Source organism: Nanorana parkeri, unplaced genomic scaffold, assembly GCF_000935625.1.
Source record: "Nanorana parkeri isolate BGI_ZX_2015 unplaced genomic scaffold, ASM93562v1 scaffold332, whole genome shotgun sequence".
NCBI lineage: Eukaryota > Metazoa > Chordata > Amphibia > Anura > Dicroglossidae > Nanorana > Nanorana parkeri.
The window spans coordinates 587,954-596,896 of NW_017306600.1; the positions used below are offsets into that span (position 1 = coordinate 587,954).

At 42.2% G+C, this 8,943-nt stretch overlaps 1 protein-coding gene across 1 annotated transcript in view; it reads left to right on the forward strand.

Annotated features, from left to right (window-relative positions):
• LOC108788552 (probable global transcription activator SNF2L1) overlaps window positions 1-8,943 on the forward strand; it is a 114,051-nt gene that overhangs the window by 25,364 nt on the left and 79,744 nt on the right. The gene's annotated exons all lie outside the window — the stretch shown is intronic.

Below are 8,943 nucleotides of genomic sequence, written 5' to 3' on the forward strand. Positions count from 1 at the left end.
ATGTGTTATTCTATGCTGCCATCTAGTGGCCTTTTGTTGTAACAAACATGCTTTCTGTAATTATTCCTCATGTGACGACGTATTTTCCCCTGGTGTACGCCCCTTCCTTCTTCCTGTGTGCAGTACTTCCTGTGTCATGGCCACAGTTAAAAGTCACATGTAACAAGGACACACATGTAATCTGCACAGTACGTAGGAAAGGCATCATTTTCTGACCGCACAATACTATAACCGTTCATCTGCTGTTCCTATCATCTGCTGTAACCCTGATGTTAAAGAATAAATACCTCTTTTGAATGAATCGGTATTGACGAGTTCAGCTATCTGACGAGGATTGTCCGCAGTGAGTATATCTGCTTATACAGGCCAGGCATAGAGGTCTCAGCAAGGGATATATTTCGCTATCACAACAATCGGAGTCAGAATACTCTGGCTTTTATGGCTGCAAAGACCTTCCCAATATACTCAGTATTTGAAACATTCCTCTCCAAGAACTGGAAACAACTTATAGACTCATATAGCAATTTATTGCTAAGCGGTCTTTGCCGACTGTAGACACTCCAGCCATACACTTTAACAAGCATATCACCCAACAGGTTGATGGTGTTCTTACTTTTAGAGATTTCACTGTCAGACAGTTGGGCCCTCTACTCAGGTCTCAGTTTGAATCAACTGGAGCGACTGTCTATCCTCTGCTGTCACTGACTTTGATTTGTAAAACTCTATCACTCGGGATTAAATCCCTTAATCCTGGAGCTTTTGAAACAAATGTTTGGTGCCTTGCTCTTCAGCTGTGATGGCCTCATTACAAGCTTGTGTCCTCCATGGGGGTGATTTAAGAAAGGGCATCTCTTCTGAGGAAGTGTGCTTAGATTCCTTCATCTTTCTTATAGTCTGTCAGATGAATATTCCTAGTTTTAGTTCTGGCATTCCTACTCCTCGTCCCTTGGTGGAGTACTCTGCTCTTTATAGGGGTAGGTTGGATGATTCCTAGAATTATATATTTAAGAACTGGTTAGGCAGGTTTGCTGTGACCCCTAATACCCCTGACACACCTCTGGGTGTTAGTTGGAAGTACCCCATCTCATCTGTCTGGCCTTATGTTCTTGTATGTCAGTTTGCATTGCAAAATATCCTCATTCCTGCCTACCCTTTTTCACAGGTGTTGTTGATACACAGGTGTTGTTGATACACAGGTGTTGTTGATACACAGATGTTGTTGATACACAGGTGTTGTTGATACCCCCAGCCTCACCTTGAGAAAGATTCAGGTGTAGTTTGCTTTATTTTTTCCCAGCTTAAGCGTCTCCTTTCCCTTTTTTCCATTTAGATTTGAAGCAAGACAGTTGCAGGTGGGGGCTGGCTTAGGGCTTGTTCACACCAAGCGCGTTCCAGGAGCAGAGCAGTTACAGACCGGATCAAAACTGCGTCCAATGCATTCCAATGGTATTTTGGGCTCTAGTTCACACCGCAGCGTTCAGTTCCGGAACATGTAAATAAACTGCAGCACACCCTATTTTACCTGCTGTGGAATGCATGCAAACGCATCAAAAACGCATGCAAACGCTCTGGAACGCACTGAAAGCCCTTTAAAAAAAAAACAACCAAAACGGCCAGGAACGCATTAAAAACCTGCGTGTGTAGAAACTCATGCAGATCTGGTCTGCATTTGGTGTGAACAAGCCCTTACTGTTTTTTGTTTGCCATTGTCCCAGACTCCTGTAGGCAGCAGTATAACCTGTTTGCAAATTCCTAACATTCCTGTGTCCCTCAATAGACTTTAAGAAAAAAAAATGGTAAATAGAAAAATTATATTATTGTAATCTTTAAGTAAAATCAAAAGAAACGCAACAGCAAAAAAAGTTCCCATTTTTATTGCTTGTTAATGTTGTTTAACCACTTGAAGACCGGGCAGTTTACACCCTCTTCCTTGGCAGGCCATTTTTCAGTATTCAGCACTGCAGTACTTTGACTGACATTTATCTTGTCATGCAACGCTGCACTGAACTAAATTTTATACTATTTTTTTGGGACAGATAGAGCTTCCTTTTGGTGGTATTTAATCACCACTGGGGTTTTTATTTTTTATTCTATTAAGGAAAAATTACTGAAAATTTTGAAAATTTTGAAAAACAGTTTTTACTACATTATGTTAAAGAACATTTATTATTACCCAATTTTTTGTATAATATAAAAGATGGGGTCATGTTGGGTAAATACTAGATATCTTGGACTAGATATATTGACAATGTTTTTGTACCGTGCACCAGTATGCATTACAATCTGCATGCATTTGTTGAATTTTTAAATTCTATTGTTGATGGCATTGTATTTAATCCTGAGGTATCACAAACGAGTATTGCATTTTTAGATGTATTGGTTGGTACTACAAATGGTCATATTAACACCTCTTTATCCACAAAACCGACTGATCGTAAAACCTTATTATCCTATGAGAGCACCCATCCAGACAGACTCAGGGACACATTACCGGTTTACCAGTTTATCAGAGTGATGCCCATCTGTTCTGACTCTGACGATTGCATAACCCAACTACATAAGATGTATCACAAATTTCATGAGAGAGGCTACCCCCCACGCATATTAGAACAAACACTTGGAATGGCCAGGATTAGATTTGATTTCCCCATACACAGGGAGAACAACCCTGACTGTGCACTTTTTATTACTAAGTATAATACACATTTTAGCCACATTGCACGTACTTTATGATGCAACACTAACATCTTACTGGCCAACAGAACACTTTCATCTGTGGTCAAACAGACCCCGCGGATTGTATATTCTAAAATATTCCACTCCGGACAGACAGCGCGAGTTGAGGGAGCTTAACAAGTGGCTCCGGAGCTGGTGTCAGATGGAAGGATTTGGTTTCCTGGAGAAATTCGCTGTGATATGTAACTTGTGGTGTAATGGGCGCAATCTTGGTTTTCGTACATAGGCGCATTCTACGCATGTTTGTGTGTGTATGCAGGGGCCGGGGACTTTTGTAATTTTTTTTGTATGTATGACTTTTATTTTTATTTTTTTTTGAACTTTTTTTCCCCACTTAACTTTATTGTTATGATATAGGGTGTTAATGTCACCTAGGGACCCTTAAAGAAGCTTACGAAGCAGAGACCTGCTTCACCAGCTTCTTTCCGGCTTCTGTAGCCGGGAATGACAGCTGAATGCGGAAGTGATGCGATATACATAACTTCCTGCATTCTGACACCGGAGAGGAGATCAGCGTGAGATCGTGTACTGAACTCCCTCTGATCTCCGGTCACAGAGCCGCTGCGCTGGTCCCGGGCCCGCACCGGGCGCAGTGAAGCTTGGGACTGGTGGCTGCGGGTTACAATTTTGCCAGTTTCCCGCTGCTGCGTGCCGAGGCGGGGCTAAGGGGTGGTTTCTACAAGCCCCCTTTCATTCAAGAAGCTCCCGGACGGCCGTTTAATTACAACGTCGGCCAGGAAGCGGTTAAACAAACCCTATTTTGCATTAATGTTTGTGGGCTATCTTCTCAGGAGTTCTACATATAAGAGAAATTATGAACAGCTGATTATCTGGTGGAAGGACAAAAATAATATCAATATTGGAGACCTGATGAGTTGGTTGAGTAATCTAGAATTTGATTACTCTTAGATAGAGCTGCAACAACTAATCCATTTAGTTGATTCAAATTAATGATGGAAAACGTTTTCAACGTTTTCCATCATCGATAAGTTGGCCATTGATTAGTCGCCCTGCTCGCGGCTCCACACATGCCACACACGCCGCATGACACGCCTCTTCTCCTCCTCGCTCTGAGCTCCCTGACTCGCCGCTGCCTGCCAACGATCGAGGGGGAACGACACCTGACAGGCCCATGATCTCGGATCTGTAAGTAAGAGTGCCTGCTCCCCCCCCCCCCCCACATGGTGATTGGTTTTTTTTAATGTATTGCTGGGAGAGTGGGAACTGTTGTATTCTCTATAGCTGATGGTACATTGCGTTGTATATGTACAATCAGCTATAAAGGAATACAAATCCCAGCAATACATTATACACTGTATGTATATTGTACTGTTGGGATTTGTTGTATTCCTCTATAACTGGTGGTATTCTGCATTGCGCTGTATAACGATTATACAGCAGCACAATGCAGAATACCACCAGTTATAGAGGAGCAACAAATCCCAGCAAGAATACATTATACAGGACAATACAGAATACCACCAGTTATAGAGGAGCAACAAATCCCAGCAATACATTATACACTGTATGTATATTGTACTGTTGGGATTTGTTGTATTCCTCTATAACTGGTGGTATTCTGTATTGTCCTGTATAATGTATTCTTGCTGGGATTTGTTGTTCCTCTATAACTGGTGTTATTCTGCATTTATTGCTATATATATCCACCAGCAGGTCTGGGGCAGCCTGTAGTGTACCTTGCTTAGGGTGTGATGTTGACACCCTGGACAGCTGTTCCCTGCATGAGTCCTGGTGTTCCTTTCGAGTTTCCCTTACAATTGCCATAAACTGGTAGATTTTCGTCTGAACGTTCATATGAAATATCTTGTCAGAACATTATATAATTCCATTAGAGGCTTGATAAATGTAATTCAATTTTTTTTTTTATTTTAACATTTGATTTTGAAATGAATGGAGTTTTGAAACCACATTCACTGTTAGAATTTCCTTTTTCAAGAAAAATTTTCCATCGTGCTCCTTTGATTTTGTTCATAACTACAGTCAAGAACGATTGTTGATTTGGCACCATGAACTATCAGAAAGTCAAATAAATAAAAACATATTTTTTGAACTAAATTCTAATGGTGTATGGCCAGCTTTAGCCTATCCAAGTGTAGCTCCCTCGTCCACTTTATCTAGGGAGGGATTTTCTGCTGCTATGGCAGACTTTATGGTTTAAATATATTTCATGGTAGCTGATTTATGACGCAGGGGATGTAAGTGTACTTCAGGGGCTGCAACCTAGAATTTCAGTCTTTACCCCTGCTCCGCTTCATAGCGTGAAATCAGCTTTTGTCCCCTCAGCTCTGGATGCACCTCCTTGCTGCCCTGACACAACTTCTCTCTAAGGGAGTTATTGCCCTTGTGCCAGACAGGGAAAGGTTTCAAAATGTTTACTCTGTTCACTGCTCTCAAGGTGAAATAGGATCATATCCCCCATTCTGCATCTGAGAGCACTCAACGTCTTCATATACAGAAATTGTGTATGGAATTCATAATTTCGGGCATTGCCTCCCTCCAGCCAGGGGACTTCCTGGCCTCTATATCAAGAATTCCTACCTACATGTCCCTACCTTTCCAGCGCACCAGCATTATTTGTATTTTGCTGTGGGCATGCAGCGCTACCAGTTTGTTAATCTAAGATAAAAAAACTTTGCTCCAGTCTAACCCTGCTGCGAGCACTATTTTATTATAAAACGAAATAATCAACCTTATATAAATACCGCGCCACGATATCAAATGAAAAGCATGTGTATTAGTGAAAAGCAATATATGATATCATAAATTAATAGTGTAAAGTCCAGTACACTGCAATCCAAAAGGAAACCAAGACAAACGTGAGCTACCATCTGGGGTTTCATCCCGCCTGTATTTCAAAGGGGATTGACATTTTATTTAGAGACCTTACAATTAAGGTTCCAACACCAGTTGCATTCCAAAAGGGTGCTTGTGGCGAAGGCACTTTCTTGGATTACTTTTGGCAGCAATTTGGAGTAATGGTGGAAACCACAAATTGAATGACACTAGAGAGACTGTGGGTTTTCGGCTGGATGGCAGTGTATTGGACTTTACACAATTAATCTATGTGTTTTTCACTTTTCTAGGCGACTGATTGTAGGTATTTGTGTATCATATATTGCTTTTCACTTATACACATGTTTTTTGCTTGATAGGGCAGCACAGTATTTATGTAAGCTACAAGTTTGTTGCCCTTCTTTTTGAATTGTCTACTGCACCCCACATATTTACCAAGGAGCTTCCTCTGCTGCATTGCCAGGCCATTCCCATTGTGTGTTTTTTGGAGGACCTCTTGTCGGCTCAGTCCCTATCAGGACAATATCCAAATGACTGTTCAGACTCTCCAACAATTTGGTTGCATCCTCAGTGTCCAAAAATCGGCGTTGTAACGGACCCATCACCTGGAGTATCTGGATTTTCTTTTGGATAAGGCCCAGTCTAAGGTTTTTTTTTTCTTTACCTCTGGACAAGATTCTGACCCTTTGTGCCAATGCTCAGATCCTACTGTTTGTACTGAAGTTGTCTGATTGTCTGCTTCTGCATGTGAGTCCTGGGCCTGATGGTAGCCTCCTTTGAGGCAGTACTGCATTCCCAAGACTGTTGCAGCTCAACATTCTAGAGGCATGAGACAAGAAAGCACAGTGTCTGGACTGTCCTGTATGCTTGCCATCCAAGGCCAGACTGTCTCTAGCCTGGTGGATCATGAATCCAGTGCTGCAGTCCTGGAAGTCCTTTCCTCTGTCAGTTTGGAAGATACAACATATGCTGGCCTAACTCCCTGTCAATCCAGGGAACTTGGCCATCAGAAGAGACTGGCGTTCCAATCAACATACTGGACTTTCAAGCTATCTGAATGTCCCTTCATCACTGGACCCCTCAGCTACGGGGTCATCCGGTCCAAATCCAGTCGGACAGCTCCACAGCAGTGGCTAACATCAACCCTCAAATGACACTATCTGGACTCCAAGAAGGGTCCTTCATCTGGAATTAATTCAGCAGGTCGGGAATGCCAAATGTGGATCTCCTAGTGTTTAGGTTCAACACCAGGCTTAGCAAGTTTATCTCCTGGTACAGGAATCCTGTGGAAAAAGCAGTGGCTGTCCTGGTGGCTCCATGGGATCGGTTCAGCCTGATTTACACCTTCCTTCCTCTGGAGCTCCTTCCTCACCTGCTTTTCAGAGTTGAGTTGGAGGACATTCTGGTGATTCTCATTGCACTGAAGTGGCCTAGGTGGACATGGTACGTGGACCTAATCAGACTCCTAGCGGATTCTCTACTAGATCACCCAGACCTCTTCCCTCAAGGACTGGTTTATCATTCTTCTTCATGGTTGCTGGCTTTGCCAGCTTGGCTGTTAAAACCCATTTCCTGAGAGAGAGGGGCCTATGTGACTTCACTATGTGTATGCTTCCGAAAGCTAGGAAATCCACCTCTGACAACGTGTACTTTTACATGGTGTGAAATAGGGAACTTTCATCCCAGGAAATATTCTGCGGAACATATCCTAGCTTGCTTTAAAAAAGGTTTGGACCATTAGCTAGCCTGGACCAACATTAAGGGCCAGCAATATTCTTTCAGAGGACCCTTGTCTCTTATTCTTTGATGAAGGCCTTTGTTCAGGACATTGCTCACATTGTTCCACCTTTTCGCATACCTGTGACTCTGCCCATCAGGCATAGCCCCCTTTCTAATCTCATGAACATTTTGTTGCCATCACCTTAGTGAGACAATTCTCTGAGTTGGCAGCCTTATCTTGTAAGGAGCCCTTCCTTATCCTGTATAAAGACAAGGCTGTACTGAGGCCTTAAGCCTCGTTTCTTCCAAAGGTGGTTTCCTCTTTCCACAGAACATTGCTCTCCCATCTCTCAGTCTCTGTCCAAACATCCTAAGGAGATCTCCCTCCACTGCATGGACGTAGTTAGGGCTATTTGTGTCTATTTATCAAGTTAACTTCTTCCATTTAACAGATTAATGCTATTTTCATAATTGCTGAAGGTCTTCACGGGGGGTTGCCTGCCTTTTATTCCACCATTTCTAGATGTCTTAGGCTTTTTAGTATCAGGCATCTGTTTCTCAGATTTGCTGGGCTACCACTGGGTCCTCTGTTCACACGTTCGCAAGTTCTACCAGGAGGCTGGCTATTCAGGTCTTTTCTAATGCCAGCTTCAGATCTAAAGTCCTTCAGGCAGCTCTTTGAGCTGCAAGTTACCCCAGTTGTACACTGTTGTTATGATGAGTTTGTTAGCATTTGCTGTGTTGCCTGCCCTTCAGTTGGACTACTTTTAGATGTCGTTCTAGTCTCAGTATTAACCCTGTGTCACCTAATGAATGATAAAGAAATACAGACTTTTGTCGTTGCTGTAAAATCCTTTTCCTGGAGGTTATTGGGAGACACCCAATAAATATAAAACTTGCATGGAATTGGTGGGGGAAACCTTGTAAAATTCAAAGTAAGTAAACTAGTGCCGCACATTCCATATGTTCATTTTTTGTCCTCTTCTCAGAATCCCAGTGGTCTGCAGCATTTTAAAAATCATCTTCATTTGTATCTGGTTCTTTTGTATTTGGTCCATGCACAAAAAAATCAGCAATAAATTATTTAGGAAGTTCAGATTTTTGTGATTTTCCTTTCATATTCAGCTTTGCTCACAGGTATGACAGCTCCAACAGTTACAAGTTTAGTTATATTTGGAAAAGACATTTGAGCTCAGATGTTGTTGCCAATTTTAGCAGTATTTACTTTGGCTCAAGATTTCTTTATGACTGTCCTTTAATCATTTTCGATGCTACTGCCCATTCTGGTTTAGTGCACTCAGGTTAAAACAGCATTTTTTGAATGATAATCAAAAATAATCTCAGCAGCCTCTCTTTGATCATGGCTCTCTGTATTGAAAACTTTATAAAAGCAGGAAATGACTGGCATATCAGGAAATCTTGCTTCTATGTAGTTAACAACTGTGGCTATGCATTAATCGTAAATTGTAGTCTTGATTGTTGTAACCATTAGTATGGGAATAATCACTGTAAAGCTCAGACCATTTCCCCTCAAAATTAAAATGTCTCTCAGGGGTGTCTTTTAGTTACAAGATGATTAATGGTGTCAGGGCAGCCTTCAGAAATTTTGGAGCCCCTTACACAGCTTTAGGCCGGGGCCCCCCTCCCCGCACCGCCCTGTCTCCCCGCACCGCC